We start from the raw sequence: 25,425 nt of genomic DNA, 5'->3' as shown, positions 1-25,425 counted from the left end.
AAAAACGACAAAATAAAATTGAAAAAATAATTAAAAACCAAAAACTCCCACTGCTGATTGAAATAATACAGTAATGATGCTAATTTTGACTCATTTCCATTAATCAAGAAAGTAATATCAAGGGTAAATGTGGAAGACTGGAGTTTAAAACACTCTGAACCTATCCATCAAGCAGCAGGGTTTGAACGAGATGATCCTTAGGGTCCCTTCCAGCCCAAAATATTGTATGATTCTATGATTCTATCAAATGGGAAATCACAGTCACATAAAAATCTAGTTGCCTAGACAATAGAATCAGCGCAAGATGCTGTTATTTCTCACTTTCTTTGCATCTGTGCCAAAACTCATACACAAGGCCACATTGCACCAAGACACTGATGCTAGGTTATGATATCATATTGCCACCACACTGGGAGAGCTATGGGACCAGTTACCACCCAAGAGTGTTGGGAAATCAACCAGCCGTTCAGGGCTCCATTACTGAGTCAGTCGGAGCATACAGCAAAAGTGGGCTGTTGTGGGTACTTGATGTGGAACCTGATGTGTTAAACTAATGTCAGTGCTTCTCTGATCATTGATGGTTTTATTTCCTCTTTGGGATTATAGGCATTGTGCCTAGATACACCTATGGCTGCCCTGGGATGCAGTGTAGAGCAGGAGTTGTGAGCAGGCCATGATTGGCTGTTCTGCAAAATCTATGCTATCTTGACACACCTGCTTCTGTGAATGTGAAAATGTTTAATTAAAAATTCAAACCAGAAGTGCTTTATTTTGCCCTTTCCCTGATATCTAAAGAGAGCTAAACTGATTATAGTGCCAGGATGCTTATACTGAGCAATTTCTATAGCAACAGGACAACACAGGCTGGCTCATCAGCTGCATTGTTATTCCATGAAAGCATATATTGGAATAATTAGCAGGTCTGGGGAAAAAATGATTGATCCTATTAATATCCTGTGTTTACTAAGAAAATCTTGCTTTTGGCTAAGGTGCTTTTATTTCTTCCCTTCATCTACAGTTAAAACAAAAACTAAATGGTAATTAAATTATGGACAGCCACACTCATGGGCCTCCCCATTGTCTCTACACTTGTTCTTGTTTGTTTGTTAGATGGATACATTTATACCTACTAACACAAGTTGAGTATATTCAAAAGGAGGGAGTAATCAATTAAACTGCTGCAAGTGACAGGAAAATGTGGGGCAAGGGACAGCAGAAGGATGTTTTGCCTGAACTCAACTTTGACCCACTGATTTTGTGTGGACAAACCATGATCCCTGCTCTGCTTCTTACATTGAGTCAGAGCAATGAGGAGCAGCAGGACACTCTGAGCAACTGAGTCAACGTGAAGCTGCCAGAATGCAGGAGTCAGGCAGGGGCCTAGGTTTGAGGACCAAATGGCTTTGTCTGTGGTTTCAGACTTTAAATAGACCCTGGCGAAACTGCAAAAGAGATGAGGCTGGTCATGTTAGTAACATAATGTATGGGGACAGGCACAGTGTTTGTGATCATTACAATAGAGCATGAAATGATAACAGTAACAAGGAATTAGGCATGTATTTCAGAAATCACTACGCTAAGTTGAAGCAGCTGTTCAACTCAATTTTCTCATATCTTTAGTAATGAGTATGAAATGTGGCTCCCCAGGTGCTCCTGTGATACCATCTAGCTCTGTAAACATAGCCTTTAACCCCTATTTTAGACTAGGTTAGATTTCTGGGTTAGGTGTCTGAACTCCACTGGACCAATTATAAATAAAAAATCTCCTTAATGCATATTCCCAAATAGACTGTGCTGATAATTCTTAGACAACTAAAAACAATTAGGGTAAATTTCAATCACAGCAGAGAGGTTTCAGAGGTTTAGGGGTTTTTTTTAAGAAATATAGAATATATAAGAATATTCTTCATCTTCTTAGAAAGCAAAGCAATTTTATCCAAGAAAGGAATAAAGGGCTTTCTCCCACAAAACTCTGCCAGGGTCTCTGACATAGGCTAAAGTGACAACTAGCCTTGAGCACGTCCTGACTTTATAATCTGAACAAAATATCCACTGGAAGAAGAAAACTAATTTCATTTACACTGAATTGCTGTCAAGGGCAAAAACTTATCCCATGTCCATGTCTGCCTTCCACATATTTTCCTCCCATCCCAATATGGTTTCTTGTCTAAACCCAATGTTATTGCACAATAAGACCATCTCCCTAGATTTCTATCCTCACCATATCATCCCGGTTTCTTTCTTGAGACACATGCCGTCTTCAGCCTACCTATACAGCCAACATTTCCTGCTTTATGGTCCAAATTTCTCTCCTGTACAGCTATCATCATCTCTTTTTTCTCAGCTTACTCTTTACCTCAAGAAAGCTTCAGAGAGTCTCTTCCAAGGCCAGAGAGAAAAGAAAAGAAAAGGAAAGGAAAGGAAAGGAAAAGGAAAAGGAAAAGGAAAAGGAAAAGGAAAAGGAAAAGGAAAAGGAAAAGGAAAAGGAAAAGGAAAAGGAGGAAGAATAAAAAAAGGACTTACCTAAATAAAATCTTGTTTTCAGTTTAAAAACGTACCTGCACTGGCAAAGAAAAAGGCAAAATAAATGTGTACCTTTAGACAGTTTTCTCACGTGCTCAGCCATCGTGTGTGGTGGGAACAGGTAGAGTTTGATGACTATCCTTACTTTCTGAAGTTAGCCTCCCTCACCAGGAGAAAAAAGTTCAAAGACTCGGTTTTGTTAAACCTCTGCCTTGAGCATACTGTGATTCTGTAAAGATTATGTCCTGACCATATATTTATGAAAATGGCTAAAACTGTGTTAGTGCAAACAGGTGTTTATTCCAAATTCAAGCTGCTGCTCCAGAATGAAAATCAATTACTGATGGAAAAGGATGGGATAGGTTTGGATTAGATTTTTAGTTCCAGAGATTTTTGTTGCCTTTTGACAATTCAAAAAGAAAAGCAAACTTCTAAGAGGTGTGCAGAATTCTTCAGTATCCTTTAAAGTATGTGATACTTTGGAGACAGGCTTTTGGAGAAATTAGTTCCCTGATCTAGACTATCCAGGAATCAAAGGTCATTATCATTATCATCTATTAGTAGTTATGACAACTTATCCAGAACACTATTGGTTTTGTATAAAATAAAAAATGGACACACCACAAAATGATGCTATCCCAGAGCATATGGGTATATATTTACACTAAAAATGTTTGCTTAATACAAAAATAGATTTTGCAGTGACCATAAAATTTATATCAGAATAAAGAATGAATTAATTGTATTCACACACTTTCTGTCTGAATTGTTATTGTTTTGTAAAAAAAGCATAAAAAAGTATTGGTGTAACATTGCCCTCTATAACATGAACTGTTTCTAAACACTGAGCCAAGGAATCAAACAGCAACACTGATAATATGTTGTATAAATCCATACATATAATCCAGGGAAATGTCTGCTTTCCAGGACAGCAGAAAATTCTACATGACTGAAACACACACACAAAATGTTCAATGTGGATCTTAAAAATGCAAAAAGCTCTTTAAAGACAATTAGAACTTTATTATTGACTGTTGTGGCGAGGCTAGAGCTCCCAGTTTCTATCAGTACCTCCAGAACTCACTAACTTTGAAGCATCCTGATTAATGACTGGGTCAATGCTGCAGTCTCTGTTATCGCCATTCACTGATCAGCTGAGCAAACAAGCTCCATTAGCAGACGTATACATATATTAGCAAGGGGGATCGCGAAAGTACTCATTGGAAGTCTCAGTTTGAAAGGAGTCAAGCAGATTAATTTTTCTCAGTGTTTATTGGAAGTGAGCATAAAAAGCAAGAAAATAAAACCAGATGGAACTCATTTTTTATTACATTCAATAGTACAAAATTCAATAGTTGTGCAGAGTTGTGCTGCTGAGAACCAATAATGTAAAATTCTGCTATAAACTCAGTTGAGAATCCCTCAACTAGAAAGAATGAGGAAGAGAAAGACCTTTTTAACATAATTAATCACAGGGGGTGACTGTGAGTCAACAGGATATTGCAGTCATTTAAGGCATATGATCCAAGGATGCCTCTGATGAGGAATTTCTAGTAGAGAAAGGATCTTTCCATTATATACTGTACCAATGAACATGAAATACGTTAAGCTACATACAATTCTGGCCATACATGTCTGTGGAAAATTAAGGGATGCTGGAATAAGTGCTGTGAAGCTCTAATGGGCTGATCTGTAGATGGAGAGCCTGTCTCGTAGGAACTGAAAAAAAGAAAATTGCTAGCGTAATGGAGTCAAGTATAGCTGGAATGAGACTCAACAGCTTCCATCAAAGTGCTAGGGACTACTCAAATAGAAGCAAAAAGGAGTTTTAATGGTACAAGAACAGATTAGTGTTAAGGAATATGAATGCAGATAAGCTGGAAACATGAATTATAAATAATCCCACCATTTGAGCAGCAAGGTTTTCGTTGTGTTCATTTCCATAATACTTACAGAAGGCCAAACCACTTCTAAAATGTATCATTATAAGTTTTAAAAAGTAATTATAAAAATATGTGTCTTTGATAAACTTGTTTAGAATTTGCTGGATTATTGCATATTTATCGATAACTAACTTAAAAAGAAACATTACTGGATATTCTTCACAATTATTCTTCACTGCCTCTTTTTTTCTAGGTATTTAGACTTCTGTGGCACACCTAATTTCCACTGTAGATCCTTATTGTATATTTGGAGCAATCAGCATGATTTTCTCAGTTCAAGCAGAACAATGGTAGGAGGTTGCTCATGCCTCTCCACTTCCCCAGTGTGGGAAACAACAGTCATTTGCTTCCAGATTAAAATCTCAGTTGAAGAAAGTGGAGCAGTTTCATCCACAGAAGGAACCATTGATAATTCTGTCTTATAGCAAGCAGAACAGCATTAAGGAACAACAAAGTTAAATTAATTCTAAGACACATACATATAAACATCTGTATTTTTAATGGCCATAATAAATCTTAACTCTCAGGGGAGAAAAAAACCCCACATTTTTGTCTGTCTTGATAATTGGATCAATTTTTCACTTACGGCTTGTCAATCGCTTGACATTTTATTGCATGAACAACAGACCTCAAAAGTATTTTAATTAGCACAGTAGAGCTCTAATCTAACCCTAATCTTCTAATTGCAGTTATAAGCCATGTCTGAACATCTATTTACTAAACAGAAGTTAATTAAAAATATGGATCTATACCATACACATAGCATAAAACTGAAAGCTGAAAGAGTATGCCATCTGCAGAAAAACAGAACTAAAGTGACAACTAAGGCTCTTAATGTGCTCATGAACTCCTTTCTCTCCCTGTACTACCTTAACTGCTTTGATTGTAATCAAAACACAGTCAAAAGGAGATGCACTGGTTTTAATTTCATTATGTATGGATTTTTAAAAGAAATTATCTTCTGAACAAAACCCAGCATGAAATAGTGTACAGTTTAAAGTTGTATTTTTCCAGTCATTCTTCTCAATCATATATTTGCTTCTGAAATTGCAATAATGTTACTATTTGTAAAGCTCTGCAAAACTGGAGAAATTAAGTTTAATAAAACAAGGAACAAAAGTTCAAAGGGATAATTCAGAGTATAGTCTTCCAGTGGTTTCACTGGCACAGGCAATGAATGCCCTAGGTTGCAACCCACCTATGGAACAGCAATCCACTGAGAGGAGAGGTGCAACTTCTTTAATAACAGAATTACAACCTTGAAATGTCAAGAAAATCTGAACCTGGGTTCATCAAGAAATAAAAGCTTGGGGGTTTTGGTTATTTTTTCTTCTGTTGGTCTGTAACACTCCTGTCATTGATTATTTTTGTGCATGTTCACCACTCCCAAACAAAAGATAGGCATCTGAAAGGATTTGGCCACATAAAATGTGCGACTCCAGTGAGCTACAGGAGTTTGAATAAACATATATATAGCCAAAACTGGTGCCTGTAGGTGTCTTTATTTAAGCAGAAATATTCAGACACATATCAGAACAATTCTGTAAAGGAAAAGCAGGAATCATTGGGTCAGCCCAAATGCTCATAAAATCATTGCCTCTGCATTCAGTAATAAATCATATTCTTATAGTCAGGAGCAGCCCTGCTCCTGATCTTCAACTCCTTGTCTTTTGTGGTGTGCATTTAAGTTTTCTGAAGTTCTATATGGTGGTTTTTTTCTGTTTAAAATAGTTTATTCCTAACATGTCCATCCCCAAACCCCCTGATGGTCTTTTCCCTGTGGGACCCTGTCAATCACCTTGTTAGATCTGGAATCTTCTGAGAAGAAAGCCCTAGGATTTGGTTTGGGTGAGGGGGCAACACCTTTTTCCTTTGTTCTGTAAAGTTCCCCTGTTCTGGTCTCGCCCCCCTTCCCTGCTATTGGTTCTGAGTTCTCCTCTCCTGGGGGATGCTCCCCAAGTTCTTAAAGGGAAGCAAAAAGCCCAGAGCTTTGCACTTACACATGGCAGCTCCAGGGACAAGAATAAAGCCTGGTGAAACCCAAGCAAGCATCCACTCTTTCTTCCTCGCCGCTGATCATGCTCCAGCCTGGGGTCCAGACCTGCCAAAACCTCCTTCATATCGTGGCCGGAGCAAGCTAGCCAGTGGGCAGCTCTGAAGCCGTGATACTTGTCAACAGCTGCATTAACACCCTACAGACATCTGGTTCCTGTAGTGTTCATGACTTGTAAAGTGGCAAGAATGAAAATGGTCCATAAGTAAACATGCTTGAGAGATGTGGATCAAAAGGAGCCTGTAGGGAGCAAAGTGTCAGAGTACTGGAAACCATTCAATCCATCCTAATGGATTAGCTAGACGCTTAAAACTACTTGAAAATAATTCACACATCATGTCTATGCTACAGGCAGTTGATTCCTAGGAAGCAAAAAGTTTTGAACTTCAGTGTCAAGAGAGATGAGGGTCACTTTCACATTCTTAAAAGATCAAACACAAGCTGGATTACTGATTGAATCCTAAATTTTCCTCTTCCCTAAAATACAGTAAAAGCATCTCTAAGTAAAAGAAAATCTATATGAAGAGGAAAAAGGTATATGAAGAGAAACATTGTCCATTTTTATCTTAGTTGAGCTACTATAAAACACTCAGGAATCCATGCTCATCTACACATAATGACAAGTCTAGCTGCACTGATTTTACTGTCTGTAATCCAGTCTTTAATTGTCACTGGTCTGAACTTGAAGGTGGACTACTATCCTACTAGAAATCTGTGTAAGAAGGTAATTTCTAGAAGAAATGGGTTCAAAACATCAGTAAGCATCATCACAAGGCAGTCCAGAAATGGGAAAGAGACAGGAGATGGCTGGGATCAAATTCACTACAGCTTCTTGCATCAAGTTGCTTAAATTAGCATGAAAGTTTATTTTGATAACCAGCTGATATTGGGTGAAGTGATTGGAAAGTTGTTGTTGTGCTCATACCGCTTGCATTCCCTGCACAGAATTTTGCATTGCTTCATCTAAAGACCTGGGCCTTCTGATACTAAAATAAGCAGTCTATTTTATCACTGAACTGAAAAAAAAGCTGAGGCAAGAGCTGCAGAGGTTAGCAACTGCAAACACTAGAGATGTTTTTATAGAAAAAAAAATTATGTTGAAGGAAAAGAAGTCAGATTTTTCATTTTGAATTCATACATTCAAAAATGGCTTTTGACAGATGTCCTCTTTTTAAGGAAAACCTGAAAAGTGCATGAGTTTTAAGGCAGATCAGTAGATAATTTCACTAGCAAATCATACGACTACATTTGAGGTACTGCTTCTGAGCTACTGGAGTGTAATTAAAAAACCTGCTACAGACCATTTAGTATGAAGAGCTACCTGTGGTTTTATGATTAGACTGGAAAAGCATACTAATATATTGATAAGGTAGCAAAAGAGAATATGAAAGTTTTCTTTTTTTTTTCTTTCAGAAAATTTTTTACTTCTTTGTGTTGCCCCAAATTTTGTAAAGTGTTCATTTCTCAGTTAAAAAAAAAAAAAAAAAAAAAAAAAAAAAAAAAAAAAAAAAAAAAAAAACCAGAAGTGGGGAAAAAAATTAAATTGGCGAAGTTACACATATGTTGTTGGGAAGAATTTTTGAGATGTTTCATGAACTGGAATAAGAGTCTACATTCAGACAACTGTCACAAAACATTCCTGAATAGTTTCCATAACAAGTAGGAGCTTTATTTTCCAGCATAGCTGATGTGCAATCCAGACCTCAAGTTCCAAAATAAGGAAGGTTTTAATAGAATAATTTTTCTGGAGTTTTGTCAATCTTATTTAGCCCTATGAGATGTACACTCTACAATACCCTTCCTTTTCCACAGCTCAGGAGCAAATCCCAGTTTTGATATGCCCGAGCCATCTAACCTTAGCTCATACTGCTAAAGGAAACTAAATTATGCTAAATTATGAGAAAGAGCTGTGAAATAGTCTGTGAAGCAGAGACATGCACACTAAAATATGTAAAAGTAAGAAAATTGTTCCACTCTACTCTGCATTGGTGCAGCCTCATCTTGAATATTGTGTGCTGTTTTGGTTACTGTAATATAAGAAAGATATCAAACAATTTTGAGAGTGTCCAAAGGAGGGCAATAAAGATGGTGAAGGGCCTTGAGGGGAAACCACACCAGAAGTATCTGAGGTCACATGGTCTTTTCAGCCTGGAGAAGAGGACACTGAGAGGAGACCTCAGTGTGGCCTTCAACATCCTCATGAGGGGAAGAGGAGGGGCAGGCACTGATCTCTTCACTGCTGTGACCAGTGACAGGACCCGAAGAAATGGCCTGAAGTTGTGTCAGGGGAGGTTTAGGTTGGATATTAGAGAAAAGTCCTTCGCACAGAAGGTGGCTGGACACTGGACCAGGCTCTCCAGGAAGTGGTCACAGAACCAAGCCTGACTTCAAGGAGTGTTTAGACAATACTTCTGTGCACGTGGTGTGACTCTTGGGAATGATGCTCTGCAGGACTGGGAGTTAGACTCGTTGATACTTGTGGGTCCCTTCCAACTCAGATTATCCTGTGATTCTGTGAAAATCGTAGAGGTTGGGAGGTTGGGTTGTTCAGATGCTGACTATTATCAGCCCAAATTCTCAAACAAAGAGCACCAAAAAGGCAAAATATATAGTCATAAAGGAAAATACAGATACTTGGGAGATGATGGCAACTTAGGAGCATTGAAACTGGCTCAAGGAGGCAAGAGGGTCTCAACCTTCCTCTCCTGACAGATGACTGCCTTGCAGCAAAACTCTAATAAGCATAATACATTCTGTTGCTTGCTTATCCCAGTTTGCAATTGTGCATTTTAGCTAATAATCATTGTTTTTAAGCAGTATCTACCCTGCTTGCGTAGTCTCTTTACACATGGATAAAGATGCCTGAATAAAGTAACTCAAAGATACAACCATTAACACTACCCTATCATTAAAAAAAAGGGATTGGTTTGATTATGCTTATCATCATTTAGATATTCTTATCTCTTAGACATTAATGCATATACAATGTCAAGAATTTTTACCTGATTTATGCTGGTTTTCAGGTAGGCAGGCTCAAAGTCTCTATTTCTAAGTAAACAAATATATGACCATGATTTAATCATATATTACTCAGAGGAATTGCCCACATGTAACCACTTCTTGAACCATGGGACATCATTTCACACAGTTCAGTGCACAAAATCCAACTAAATTAGCTTAGCTCTGCCTGGGGTTAAGAACTCTTAAGTAAACATTTGCTTATTAAACAGCTGTTGCACCATGCATTTATTCTCTAAGGTTAGGGCTATATAGAGGGAACCTAAACTGTGGGCCAGAAAGAGGTACATTTATAAAGGGTATAGGCAGATTTCTACAGCTTTCAGTTAATTCCAGGTTATAGCATAGAATAGCATTACAGTATGCTTCTCTTCATCCTTATTCAATTTTCTCAGCTAACTGTGCATTTGTTTTGTTCACAGTGCAGTAGTGTGAAGTAAACTTTAGCTGTGATCAAGTTTGAAAACATGAGTTTGCATAAAGTCATGTTGAAATGATTTCTCCAAACATTAATGTCAGTAACAATCACTGCTCTACTCTAATGCTTCTGCTACAATAATAATCACGTCTAGGTAAAAATGAGAAGAAGAAATTCTATCTAGGTAATCAATTTCATTTGGGTTTTTTACTTTTCCTATTCCAGTATAGGCCTTGGGTACCTATGGTCTAATTCAGGGGCAGAAACAGAGGATCATGGACAAGAGAAGGTTAATTAAACTGAGTTAAATAGGCTATGAAAAGTAAGTTAGTAATGATGGTGACCGAAGAATACCTGATCACTTCCAACTCACTTCTAGTTAAAAAAAAGATATATTAAACCATGTGATATTTCTGGGGGAAGGAGTCACATGAATGTCTCATAGCTGGATTGATTTTCCAACATGATTCAACAGAATATCTCCCTGATTGATTTGAGAAGGAATCTACAGGGTGTTTATATGTTGCACATTGTGTCTTTGCTGTAGAAGTGGAGAAAAGGCATTTAAGATTTGTATTTGGCAGAGTTTCTCACCGAGAGAAGTTTTCTTTTTCTCTTGGTTTGGGGGGCATTTTTTTCTCCTTTTCTTTTTACATTGCACCATATATTCATGGTTGTTTCACTTCTCCAGTTCCTTTGAGAACTGATATGTTCTCAATGATAGTAGAAGGGCCGTTCACCCATGAGTGCAATAAATTCTCAAAATACAAAGTAATATTGTAGAAAACCAGTTGATATTCTTATAATGGAAAATTGGGACCCACAAATTAGACAGACTGTACAGCGAAGAGTCTGTCTTCATTCTTTTTTGAAGGAGAAGATTACACAGCTTTAGAATTTAATGAAGATAACATGATTAATTTTGTATGAAAATTTGGTGATGAACTGCTCCTCGGTTCACTGCAGGTATTTACACTATAATATTATGGTGCGTGTACACGCACATGCTGCATTATTAAGAATACAAATTCAAGAAATTAATAAGTATTAAATGGAAGAATTTAAATTATCTGTGCAAATATATTTCAGTCTCAATAACTAGAACAGAGAACTATAGAAGAAAGAGGAAAATTCAGAGTTGAATCTCTATGGACCTCGTACTTTTTGTGCTGTGCTTTCTGCTGGCTTGATCCATTTTCTGCCCTGAGAAGGACAAGGGTAGGCTGAAGAGCATGCTGAGAACCTTTTATGTTAACATTTTTCTGGAAATTTGTCCTCATTTACATGTAATGAAGGGTGCTCAGTTAATGAGCACTCATTCAGCATTGGGTTTTAAAGCCAGTTTTCACTGAGCAGTCCCATGCTTTATTTTAATTCACTCAATTCATGTCATTCTTTGAGGACATAAATATTGGTTTCCTCAAGGTTTTTTCTCTGTGGTACTTTTTATTATGTTATGTGAGTGCTACTGAAAATAATTATTATCATATTTTGTGAAATGACAGGTTAGTATTAATTCCCAATTTTACAAGTATATTAAGATTTTAAAAACATCCCTGAATTCTGGATGTCCAGATTATTTCCCTATGGCTTTCTATCCCAGATATTTTGCTTTGCAGAAAGACTTAAAGCATGGCTGGCACCCAAAAGAAACTGTGGGACTCTCGTGATTATGACCCTTTTTCCCTGTGAAGACATTCAGTGACATTGGGCATAACCCTTCCCATTTTTCTTTCTTGCTTTTCTGAGATTATTCAGTCACTATCTACCACCACTGTCAACTAGTAAAGAAGATTCTTACAGACACTGGTCTAGTCCCTTCCATATTTAGATGATCCCACTCTTGTCTGTGGTGCACAGGAGGAATAATAAGCTGGGTTTGGGGAAAAACAAGGCTAGAAGAATTTCCTGCAATATGCATGTGTCCCAAAGAAATTATAACAGAAATAATTGCTAAAATTAATTTCTTCATGGGGAATAGAACTTCCAGTATGTGAGACATCAAAACAGCTTTTACTTCTTTCTGTAACTTTGATTTAGAGGTTTTGAGCTAGATTTTTAAGACATGGATCTGTGATGTTAATTTATAAAACTGAGCACTGAGGCACAAAAGTAAAAAGGAAATCTGCTCCGCAATTATCTGGAGTCAATAGAAACTAAAGGTACTGCCACTAAAACCATCAGGCCTTGGAAACCTCATTCTGTGCTCTTTAAATCATTTGGAGAAACAGGATCTCTCAGAAGAAAATTTATACCGCAATTCCAAATCTTAAATATTTCAATAAATATAAGAAAGAGTTGAAATATGTAAACATACAACTGCCCCTACAGGCATAAACTCTTCTGCTCATTGTTTTTTCTTTGCAGCCTGACATATGGTACTGAATCAATAAGGCAATTGATCATTATTAGATAATCACACACCTGGGAGGCTTCAAGGCATAGGATGTAACCAGCTAGTCAGAACCACAGGGGTATGATAATTTTTCAGTTATATGTAATCATATAATTTCTTTAAATTTTACTACTGCAATAAATAACTTCCAGTGTGAATAGAGCTGCCAGTTAATGTCACAATATTTCACCTAAAAGACTTGCAGAGACTAATGCACTCCTACAAAAGCCCTAAAAGCCATTATAATTAGAAGGCTGATTCGGTCTAACATTCATAATCTGCATCTGACAGTCTCTCTGCAGTCAGAGCATTTGCCGTGCCTCTTTCCAACAGCAGCAGCAGAATCAGAGCAGTGGGTATCAAGTGGCCAAGACTCACACTTTTGACTTATTCATAAACATGTGAGGGGAAATTGAGGGGTTAATTTTCACCCAATGGCCAAGTTTTACTCTATTTTCCCAGTAATGTTAAGGGAAATTTTGCTGTCACTGAATTTAAATATAGAATATGAAATTCTGTCATAAAAGAGACTTTGAGTAGAAAAGAAGGAAAAAAATTGCCATGCTATATGTATAATTTATACAACTATGTTTACTTAAAGCTCTGTACAGTGAAATGTCTTTTGTCTTAAGTTAATAAAAGCTTCTATTACTATTAGTGAAACAAGGTAGGCATGAATGCAAAGAACACAAAAGAAAGCTGCTACACAGAGCTGCATGGAGTACAGCAGAGGCTATAGAAGGATTCTGGGAACTACTGACCTCAGAGTTGATCTAGAAAGATCAGGGAACAGATCTTTCTGGAAACTATGCTAAGGCACATGGAGAACAGGGAGGTGAAGCAAGACAGGCAGTACGTCTTCACCAAGGACAAGTCGTGCCTGACCACATAGTGGTCTTCTATGATGGAGTGACTACATATGTGGACAAGGAAAGAGCTACAGATATCATTTATATGGACTTCTGTAAAGACTTTTACACAATCCCTCACAACATCCTTCTCTAAATTGAAGAGAGATGGATTAAGTGTGTCTTCAGTGGAAGTCTTGATGGACATCCATGAAAACTGGTATCCCTTAAGGGCCTGTATCTGAGACCATTGTCATTTAATATCTTAATTATTAATGTAGATGAAGGCATAGAGTGCACCCTTAGCAAATTTGCAGATAACACCAAGCCGAGTGGTGCAATTGACACACCTGAAGGATGAGATCTAATCCAGAGGGACTTGGACAAGTTCAAGAAGTGAGCCCGTGGGAATTTCATGATGTTGAACAAGACTGAGTGCAAGGTGCTGCACCTGAGTCAGGGCAATCCCTGGTATCAACACAGGCTGGGGATGAACAGATCCAGAGCAGGCCTGCCGAGAAGGACTTGGGGGTGATGGGGATGAGAGGTTGGACATGAGGTGGCAATGTGCACTTATAGCCCAGAAAGCCAAATGTGTCCTGGGCTGCATTCAAAGCAGTGTGACCAGCAGGGCCAGGGAGGGGATTTTGCCCCTCTGCTGTGCTCAGACCCCACCTGGAGACCTGCATCCTGATCTGGGCTCCCCAGCACAGGAAGGACATCAACATATTAGACTGAGTCCAGAGGAAGGACACTAAAATAGATTAGAGGGATGAGCACCTCTCCTATGAGGAAAAGCTGAGAGAATTGGGTTTGTTCAACCTAGAATAGAGAAGGCCTTGAGGTAAGCTAATTGTGGCCTTCTAGTACCTGAAGGGACCCTACAAGAAAGATGGAGAGAGCCTATTTACAAGAGTATGTAGTGACAGGACAAGGTGAAATGGTTTCAAACTGAGATCAGGTTTAGAGGAGAAGCTATGAAGAAATTCTTTACTAGGAGAGTGGTTAAACACTGGAACAGGTTGTCCAGAGCTGTTGTGGACATTTTCATCCCTGTCAGTGTTCTAGGCCAGCTTGGATGAGGCTCTGAGCAACCTGTGGAAGGTGTGGTATAGCAGAAGGTTGTCCTTGCCCATGACAGGTTGGTTGGGATCAGATGATCTTTAAGCTCCCTTCCAACCCAAACCATTCTATGATTAATATTAGTGAGTTTAGGGTTGGGGGGGGGGGGGGTGGGAAGGAAAAAAAAAGTGAAGAAAAAATGGTTATCTGTACACAACACAAAAAGAGCAACTGCTTGGCTTCTCTTTGTTCTTTCAACTGGCATAAAACAGTCTTCCTTCTCAACACTTGAAAACACAGCTTTCATTTTGAATATACTGTTCCCATATTGAAGAAATATATTTTGTGACTTGATGAAAAAATACAGACTAAAACTAGTGGTAGAAAAACTCAAATGAAGTTTAAACACATTCCACTAATTCATAGAAACACCAAAATAGAAAGCATGCTGTGAATTTACTTCTGGCATGTGGGCTGATATGAACATTTGCAGCAAATCAATATATTGAAACTTTTTCTGAAAGGCACGTTTCAACAGTAGTACTGTAGTCACCTGCACAGCTGCCTGGTTTGGGGTGGCTGGTGCAAGACCTCACTTCCTGGGACTTGCCCCAAATGCCCTGGAGGTGGAGGTCCTATCCAAGCAGCCTCAAGCCTGAACCCCCATAACCTCCAGCCCCAGGGAGCTGTTAGCAGCATCCTGACTTTGGTTGTAAATCATGCTTGAACATGAGATATAAAAAATGTGTTTTCCCTGATGTTTGGCTCAAAACAAGAGCAGGCACCCAGGTATTTTTTCCCAGGACAGTTCATGTCTATGTAGCAAGGCAGTAACTTGCAAACATTTAGCTTTTGAAAAAGTTAACTCATGTTTTCTTCTGGTCAATAACCGTGCAATATTCAAGCACTCCTTTTAGAAATTTCAGAGTGGTTGGTCATTTTTAGGATACAAATTACAGCACAGCAGACATATCCACATAATCTGCCTTTACAACATAAGAAAACTGGGTTGATTTCACTTTTGATCCCCTTAGGAAGACAAAGCTGGTACAGCATAATAGGTCACCATGCGAATCGACACAACCAAGGCGACCACCAAGCCACAGCTGAGATGCAAAGAGAAGATTTAAATTGCTTCACTAAAAACAATGGGCCACAGAAACACACAGGGACACAGAATCCCTTAGCCTTAGTTCATCCTGGTGACGGTGGGGGGTGGAAAGGCCCCCTCTGCTTGTCCCAATATACCAAAGGGTGTCAGGCACACACGATTTATGGGTTTATCAAAGGCTGTGCTTGTTTGATCTCTCTCTCCCCAGAAGGAGGCTCAAGCATATCTGTGAGAGTGTGTTATCTCTACACAGGAATTCTGCTTCTCAAAACAGGCAGAGGATGAACAATTCTAGGCATAAGAATGGGAGTTTTCCCACACCAGCTTTCTTAGCATTCCCAGATGCAGAATTGCTTTGAGTGAAAATTCTCTCCTTGACAAATCTGGTTTTAGCTGTTCCCTCCCAACAGTCACTGGTGTCCTGCTATGGCAAACCAGAATGACTTACAGTCGTTTTGTGCAAGCTAATTCTTCTTCTGTATACACCTGGAAAATTGCTATTTCAAAATGACACAAATATGAGTAGCATTTTTAACACCTCTACAATTATCTCCATCCAAATCCAGCCACAATCTCCTATCTTCCTTTACTAAGAATGAGGTGGATCAAAGGAGCTGTTTTACCCATGCTCTCAATCATTTTCTGTTGTTTTAGCTGCCATTTTATCACCAGCTGCTTGGTGAGTGAATGCAGCAGGAGTTTTCTGGTGCCCTGGCTGTAGGAGAGCAAGGACATGGGAGCAGGGGCAGCACCAGATGCATACTCAGGCATTGCCATTAGAAGAGTCTTTCAGCTGATCCCAACAATCCTCAGTCCTAAGCCACTACTAGCAGTGCCTTTCCTGAAACACAGGAAACAGGAAAATAATCAGATCCCCAAGGCTCTAGAGCGCAAAGGCAGACAATCTTAAAGCTTTTAAAATATATTTTCTTCTTTGCTGTCTCTGACTTCATTGCAATCCAAAAAGAGAAACAGTGTTTTGCTGATAATAATCTGAGAGCTCTGCTTGTAACCCATGCAAAATTACTGACGTGGGTAAGGCAGATGACTAGTTTAGCAGAAATGCAGGAAATTAGGCTGCATTTATGTAAGTTCTTTAATGGGACTGAATACTTCCGTTTCATTGATTTTTGTCCTTCATTCTGCCCAGTTGTCATTGCAGCATTTCAAAAAGCCCTCAACTCATGTGTTTCACTCAAATGATGTATGGGATTTGATTAGAATCCACACCAAAACTGCTGCAAGAATATAGCAGCTATTCAATATGCTTGAAACCCAAGTGAGAGAAATAGCAAGAAACCTATTTTCAAAAGAAAGGTTTGAGGTTTGCATTTTGGGGGTTCTTTGTTGAAATTGAGCACAGGGAGGCTCTGGGAGCATGGATGCACAGAAAAGCAAATTAATATTTATTCTGCTCTGCTAGCAAGAAAAATTAGTTCCTCTGTACATCCACGAAGTTAGTTAATGAAGGGTTTCAGAATTAAGATATAAAGCTTAGTCTTTCAGCTCTGGTTCAGGAAATCTACTTATTAAAGCCAAAAGCAGTTTTGATATCACCAAGTCAGATGATAAAGCAAGTCATTGGACTCTATTTCCTAGGCCTTATTTGAGTACTATTGAGAGAGAATAACTAAGACAAAACGTTCTTCAAGGGAAGAGATCTGCAAGAGTCAGAAGAACCCAGATAGATCTTCCAGAGGATGGAAGGTGAAAAAAGCCCATAATGATGCCTGAGGTTAGATCAAAGAAATGCCCTCACAATGGACTACCCCAAATAGAAGCGGGAAAATCTCCAATATGTGAAATGGAGCACATTAATTCGTTTAATGAGTGAATAGAGCATGGATTCATTTAATGAACTTGATTCAAGGGCTACTTGACTGCAAATTGCATCTTTCTGAAAAAAATAACTCAAACTAGTTGTGTCTAGCCTTCATATTTTCAACTCTCATGAAGGTTGACTTAATACTACTTGCCCTGAAATAAAACCCCAAACTGAAATTGCAAGGATTTCATATCTATATTATTTATTTTGTAGAAAAATGTATTCTGTGGCATCATAACACCTGGAACTAGAAACTGGGAATTGAGTTGTTGAATAGGAAAGTCAGTATTGTTAATTTATTCTCCTAATATTTTTATACTGCCTTTAAAGGCTTCAACCAGGGAAAGACTATTTTTTCTGTGTTCTAGTGTGTAAGGTTTTCTCTCAGCAGACACTTATCTCCTGCTTAGTTCTCTCTGTAACTGAAAAGAGAGCTGAGTTGCTTGCCTCTTCTAAGTGTACATAAAGGCTTTCTTGCATTTTATGTAACATGTTTTACATTGTGTGTGTAAAATTGTATGAAATGTGTCTCTCCTAATGCTACAAGAAACAAAAAAATGGGTGACATTGCTTTTCAATAATTAATCTATCATCCAGATTTTATATCCATATAAAAAGAAAGAACAGGCACACTTGGGAAAATGTGAATTTCTGTTTCTGAGCTATCTTGTGGTAATAGCAAGGAGATGTGAGGAGGTATTTAGAGCAAATTCTGCCTCAGGGAGGAGCAGATTCCTGCAGAGAGCTTGAAAGGGAGTCAATATCATGTAAAAAGCAGATTTAGGATCAGGAATGAGATCATGTAGGGCTCAAATCAATATACACAAGAATTTGAAATGCAGAGTTCTTTTCTCAGTGTGTTAAAAACATTGTTAAAGCCTGTAACCTTACAGGTGTCTTTTGTATGTAAAAGAACAGTCATTGCCAGCAGTTTTAGCTCTGATTACCATATATATACACTTTATATTACTTCCTTGCTGTTCTTTCCTTTGGTTATTGTCTGTCCTAATCCCCATCAATCTGAACATGAGTCAGACCTTTGCTCTGTGCCTGAAGCTGGGATTATTTTATCCCTACAATTAATGTCCAAGGCTCTTTGATTTTTATGACTCAATAGCCCGAGTTGTTTTAAGGATATGTATGTGATGGTACCTGAAACTGCAGATGGAGGGTTTCAGGACACAGGGATTCTTTGCCAAACTTGTGTTTCTGCAATGAGCAGGACTCCTATATTTAGCAGAAAGATTATTTGAATTTTTTTGGGGGAAAAAAATCAAAAACCAGCTATCCCAAACAGTCCTTTTTAAAAGAAATGCTTTAAAACCATTCATTTTCTGAATTACATTCAAACTTTTCACAATATCCTTATCTTAAGGTTTAGCTCAGTTTGGTTCAGTAACTGCAGAATTTCAGTGAGGAAACATGCTTTTGAGAAATGGAAGTTGCCACAGAATTATTCCAAGAGCAATGTGAATTTAGAAAACTCTAAAAAGGATTAAAATTTTAACTTCAGGCTGTGTTTTTACCACAAGTTTCATCTGGGAATAGGAAAGGCCAAGTAATTTGAAACAAAACCTTTCCCTGCCAAACCTTTCTGCCTGCTCTGGAAACAGTGTCCATGCTGCCACCTGGAGCCCACTCGTGTGTTTGGAATCAGAAAACAAGGCTTGGGAGCAAATCCAGCAGCTGCTGCCTGGTCTCAGTACAGATAGTCCTGACACAACCAGCAAAAACAGTCATAGAATTAATGCAGATTTTTATCTCCTCTATGTGGTGTTCCATGCAATCCACAGCAACTTCAGTGCAAACATAGAGCTAAGGACGGAGAATATATTTTTCTGTGATAGTGGATTCAGGAAGAACTATTTTCACTACTTATCTGAGCTTGTTTTATGTCTCAGAGGGAGTGAATGGAATTGATGGGTTTCAAGAAAACCCAGTCAGGAAGGTGATTTCAGGTAACCTCACATGGCTCCCAGCAGCAAAGGAAACAAATCTATAGAGATTAGAGGTCTCAGTCTGAATGTTACCCTGCTATAAGTAGCTCAGTTTCATTTCACCTGAGTCAGCTTTTATCACAGTGACTTCACAAGGCAGTCAGGAGGCATGGTGCAACTAGGAGGGCAAGAGACATCTTCTTAAACCAGCAGGAAGGTAAAGCTCTCAAAAACATGAACTTATCAACACTGAGTGCATGAGAGTCTCATAAGAAAAAATTTAGGAACTGCTCAGGAACTTTAACAGTGTGTTAATCCAATAAAATATCCAGTATCTGTCCCTAACAAGTTCTTGCAAAGGCAGAAATCATGTATATGTAAATGAAAAGTCCAAGTTTATAATGAAATAAAGTTAATCTAGGCCAATTTCTATTAGAAGTCATAGTAAAGAAGTGATAAGTGGAGGAAATAGATTTATCTATCTAGATTTATAATTATGCTGAAATAAGAATTATCCCACTGCCTCTGCTTGTACACCTTCTAACCATTTCAAACATGGTCCAAATATTTCAGGCTGGTCCTGAAGCAATAAAAATATAAAAGGAACCTCTTGACATTCAAAATCCTAGGCAGAAAGCATTTTTGACCTGACATGGATTTTCAGCACTGTAATGTTCATGGTTTGCTGAGCACCAAATATGTGTACTGTTAAAGACAGGTGCCTTTACAAATGAATATGGATTCACAGGGAAACCTCAAAAATGTAATTATATATATATTTTAAAGGGTTATTTAGTTATTATTTTTCATTAAATCAAATTATTATGATATCAATTATTATTGTCTTAATTATTATTAAATTATTATGATTTCAAATTATTATCTACTTCATGAAGAGTGTGTCAATGTGCTGAGTGACCTAAAGCAGAGACACATTCATATACTATTCATATACTTTGTATGAAAAACAATAACTTTTGATTGTTAATAAAATACAAAATAGTGATTCTCAGATTCTAATTAAATAATGTAATACACAATACATTGGGGTTTTAATGTAGAAAGCTGTTGTAAAATTGTAACATTTCTTTAAAACTCACATTGCTTGTTGAAAATGTCAGTGTTTTAATGGAACTTGTCAGTATATACAAATTCACTTTTTTCAAATATTGTAAATTATCATGTTTATTCTGTTCTGCTCTGTTCATGAATTTTTGAGGAGGTTTCACATAAATGCATATGTCATTCAGCTTCTGAATAACTGAAAACTTTACAGAAATGGTCCATTGCTTTCCAAAATGTTCTTTCAATCCTTTTCCAAAGGATGCTTTTGAAATTGCCCAGAGACGATCAATCTAGCTAAGAATATCATGTGTAGCAAACAAAGGTCACTTTCTTTTAAATGTATATAATAAAAATTTATCTTTAAAAGTACTTGACCAAGACTCCGGATTTGACTTTTACTTTCCCCAAAATTTAGCAGACAAAGCCCAGCAGCATGACAAAGGAATTAGGATTTTTGGTGTAATTAAAAAGCAATTAAACCAAGCATTTTGCAGCAAATGCAGAAAATAAGCTCTAAAGGGAAAGACCATTTGGGTAACTGAGCAGCTTTCCCTCAAACAGCAGAGCAACTGGCAATGCATATGTGTGTTTTGTCTATTGCTAATGTACCAGATTGTAGAGGGAAGGAGGTACTCTGATAATAATTATGTCTCTAGAAGATGGAGTAATTCTATCATCATGTGGGTACTGAATGAGTTTCATGCTTTGTTGCTAAACTTAATCAGAAATAAGTTGTCAGCATTAGCTGGAATCCTTTAGCTATTACTTTACATGAAGGCTCAAGTATTCCTTACTACTTTGGCCTCCTTAAAAAAAAAAACATGCAAAAACCCTCCAGGATCAGGAATTGATTTGACTGCCATAAAGAGGAAAGTGGGGCCAGGTTTACTCAGGAAGTTTTAATATTGCCTTGATACACAGCAGAAAATTGTGAGCAAGTTCTTGGGGCAGGACTGAGAATTTAAAAAGTGTGACAAAAAGAGGAGCAGGAAATAATCAGGGCCAAATCTAAAATAATTGATGTGCAAGGGAAGACTGTACACGTCAATATTTACTAATGGATGCTTAACTCTTTTCCACTCCTGGAACTTTGTCATTTTCAGACTGAGCCTAAACAATAAACCACTATTTCTGGAGGTCATGACTTTTCTTTTTCAGGGTACTTTGAAAATGTGATATTTGAAAATGTGATATTTGAAAATGTGAGAATATCAGAGGATTCCTTGTTTTCAAAGGAAAGCCCACCTTTTTCTTTCAATTGATTTAATAGTTTCAAAGGCTGCTTTCTTCATATGGGCATAACTCAGCTCCAGAAATCTGGTCACTGAAAACAGGCACCAATCATTGGGGCACTCTTACAAAAGCAGAACTTATACAAATTGAGGATAGAGAAGTCTTTTTTTTTTTTTTTTTTTTTTTTTGAAACAGATTGATTTTGCCATTTATGATTGTTTCTTTATGTAATTGAATTAAATACTCTATCTGAATAAATTCTCACTTCACACTTAAGTGGATTTTGACTGCCCATTTGATGCAGGCAGGCTACAAAGGTGGAGTGATGACAATGTCAATCTAAGTTAAAAAAATATATTTACAGTATATATTTAGAAGTGTAAGACATTGTCTCATCACAGAATAGCTGAGGTTAAGAGGAACCTTTAGAAGGCATCTGCCTAACAGCAATGCCTAAGCAAGGGCACCAACAACTCATTGCTCAATCTTCAGGTGGAGACTGGCACTCGACAGTCTCTGGGCAACCTGTGCCAACACTCTGTCACCGTTACAGTGAAAAATATTTCTCAGTGTTCTGTGTTTTAGTTTGTGCCAGCTGCATCCTGTCCTGTCACTAGACACCACTGAAAAGAGCATGGCTCCATCCTTTTTGCACTCTCCCTTCAAGTATTTGCAGACACTGATAAGATGTCCCTGAGCCTTCTGTCCAGGCTGAACAGTCCATCACAACTCTCTTAGCTTTTCCCAATCAAAGAGTTGCTCCAGTCCCTTAACTATTTTTAAGGCACTTTGTTGGAACCTCTCCAGCTGCTGTCTTGTGCTGGGGAGACTGGAACTGGACGCACTGATGCTATTGAAACATGAACTAGACTTATTATCAAAGAAAGGTTTTCCAAAAGGAAAATTATTGCCTTTTTATTGTGGCTGAAATATGTCCATTTTTACAGAAAGCCTTAACCAATAAATGCTCTGGTATGCTATACAGTAATTCCTAGGAGATGCTTTGTATTCCTAGGGCATCCAAACTTCCACAGAAACAGGAATTTGGTATTATCTATATTTCTGTATAGAAGTGTAATGCATTTCTATACCTGCAACTAAGAGAATTTGTCTGCAAGCACATAATGACAAAATGCTGTTAGAAGACACTAAATCATGCACAGCTCCTTGCTTCTAGAAACAATATCTTCACACATGATTATTTTACCTGGAAGAACTTGGGACCTAACTGATTAAATGAAAGATTAGGAATTCCACAGACAATGTCTTTAGGATGAACCAAAGGGCACATTGCTTTCCATTATGAGGGATACACGTTCTTACAAGAGAACAGCAAGACACTTCTGTTTTTTGGTTTGGTTTGGGGGGGGGTTGGTTTTTTTTTGTTTGGTTTTTTTTGTTTGGTTTTTTTTTTGTTTTGTTTTTGGTTTTGTTTTTGTTTTTGTTTTTGTTTTGTTTTGTTTTTTTTTAAATATTTTAGTAGTTGTTTGTAGCCACAGGGTAGAGCATGTCTGTTTGCTGGGACTTTTGGTCTTTTCAAAGAGCAGTCTGTTTAGAGACTACACAACTAGGCAGAGATCCATAAGTGTAGAGGTTGTCTGTGATCTCTGTGTGGAGTCTGAAGGTTCTCTGAAAAACAGAGAAATGTCACTTTGGACAGACCTTAGCCTATGGCACTGCACTCTATAGAAGAGCCTATCAACTCAAATAAAGAGTGAAATGCACACATATAGCACAAGCTATAACCTTGAGGGGGAAAAAAAAAAAGAACAGATCTGATTCTGTAGATATTTGATAACAGTAACCCAAGGCAGAGTACATTGTCAGAGCTGACCACCCTCATGAACCACGCACCCCTAAATCCTTACATGGCCAAGAGCACCAAACCACAAATCAGAAACCAGAGAGCCAAGAGGACAAGAAACTCTGGAAATGGCAAGGGATAACTACTGTTTTGTTGCTGAATGCAGAAAGGCATTGAAAAATGCCAGTGCTTCTGAGCTGAACAACTTCCCTCCTATGATGACCAAGCCAGGTTGCTCAAAATCTGCCCCAACCACACAGCCTGCCCCTTGCTACAGGCCCCATAGGGGTCCTGTAGACAGCAAGAGCTGTGTGTAGCTGCAACCACCTTCTTTCACAGCAGGAGAATGACAGAAAACAGTTATTTCCTCTCAAGGTTATTTAAATTACAACCTTTGAAAAGAATGAGGAATGGAAACTACTGTTCTCAAAAATAAACTTGAAATACTGGATGTATTTAGACGTGTTTTCTGTGTGTTTGTAGCTGACTTGTAATTTTTCATCAGAATATTTATATTTGGCATCCTATTTGCCTTGGAATATTGTCACTTTCAGGTAGGCACCATGTATCTGAAAATTTAACCAATACCAGCACATGTAAATAGCTCAAAAATATCATATAATTTGCTCCAAAAAAAGCCTTTAAGCATGGCTTGTGTTAAAGGCTTAACCATGTCTACAGAGTCTGATGCAAAAGTTTGCCTGCTTTTGTTAATTTATCCAAAGTAAGTTTCAGGTAGAAGCTGTATTTATATGAAATCATCTTACCTTCAGGGACAATAAGATTTAAAGACTTCAGCTTTAGAAAAAAAGAGGATGTCCAGCAGGATTCCCTCCTTCACTTTTGTCCTGACCATACAGAAGACAAAGCTTTGCACCTTTTGAAGAGAACATTGCTACACATTTATTGTTCAGCCATGGTTGCTCAATGAAATTATAGTAGTAAATAAGTCAAAAAAGAAACTTAGGATAATACAGCAAAAAATAAGAAAGTTATAAATTCATACATGATTTTAGAAATATTCCTGAAACCTTAGGATCTTTTAAGTACTCAGGAAACTTTTAAGAATAACTCAAGATTGTGTCAGTTTGTCAGTTCTGAACAGCCTTGCATCTGAAGAAAGGAGATTTTCTTACTATCCAAATCTAGGGCCATCACTGAAGGCCCTGAGAATTTTTCCAGACGAGCAATCTACAGGTGGTTCCTCTGTCCGGGGGATTTCAGAACTTCTCCGCACACGTGGGATGCACATCTTGAAGCAATCAGAAGGTGGCACCTTGTTATCGCTGCTGCGGCAGTGCCGGGTTTGTGTCCCGGGATGCGGCGCCTCTGCCCCAGCCCGTGACCAGGGGAAAGCAGGAGCGCTCTGAAAGCGGCAAGAAAGGATTCTGCTGAACTCATTCAATCTTATTTAATCGCAAACCTGTTAACAGGAGGCAGAAGCATTCTTTGGAGGCATATAAAACTCCTGACATGCTTACTTGTAATCGGAGTACACAGAAACACACCAGGTATTGTTAAGAATAAAAATAAGAATAAGAATAAAAAAAATAATGCTCTTAATGCAAACTATAGAGTACAACCGGCAGTCCTCTAAGTTTTGGGTTTGGTTTTTTGGGTTTACTTTGGGGTTTTGTTTGGTTTTTGTGGTTTTTTTTTTTTTTTTTTTTTTTTTTTTTTTTTTGATTGGGGCTTTGTTTATTGCTTTGGCTTGGGTTTTTTTGCTTGGTTTGGTTTTTTTTTTTGTTTTTTGTTTTTTGTTTTTTTTTTTTTTTTTTGGAAAAAGCCCCAAATAAACAATAAAAAACAGAGCATAGCTTCTGACTTTTTTGATGACATCCAGATCTTTTCCATAACCACCTTGACAATGCAAAGATTCCATAATACGACAAGGCTTGCCCTCCCTCTAGCTTTAGGAAAAGAAGCAGCTACTCTAAACCTTGTATTACATGAACTCAGCAGCTTTAGTTAAAAAAAGTTGCAAATGTTTGAAAAAGTGTGTTGTGTTAATGTTAACTTGTGTTTACTGTTCTTGTACAGCTGAAAAAGAAAGATGTGATATTGAACTTTTTTAAAGCCTCTGGCATGAGGCAGCTTGAAAACCGTGATGTTAGACAGAGTCTCACTTTATTCTGAGCTGTAAAATTTCAGAGAGCAAACAGAACAGAACTGAATTCTCACAGGGTCCTC

The sequence above is a fragment of the Zosterops lateralis genome, assembly GCF_965231275.1.
Source record: "Zosterops lateralis genome assembly, chromosome: 4".
Classification (NCBI taxonomy): Eukaryota; Metazoa; Chordata; class Aves; order Passeriformes; family Zosteropidae; genus Zosterops; species Zosterops lateralis.
Note: the sequence above shows the minus strand (reverse complement) of the source record.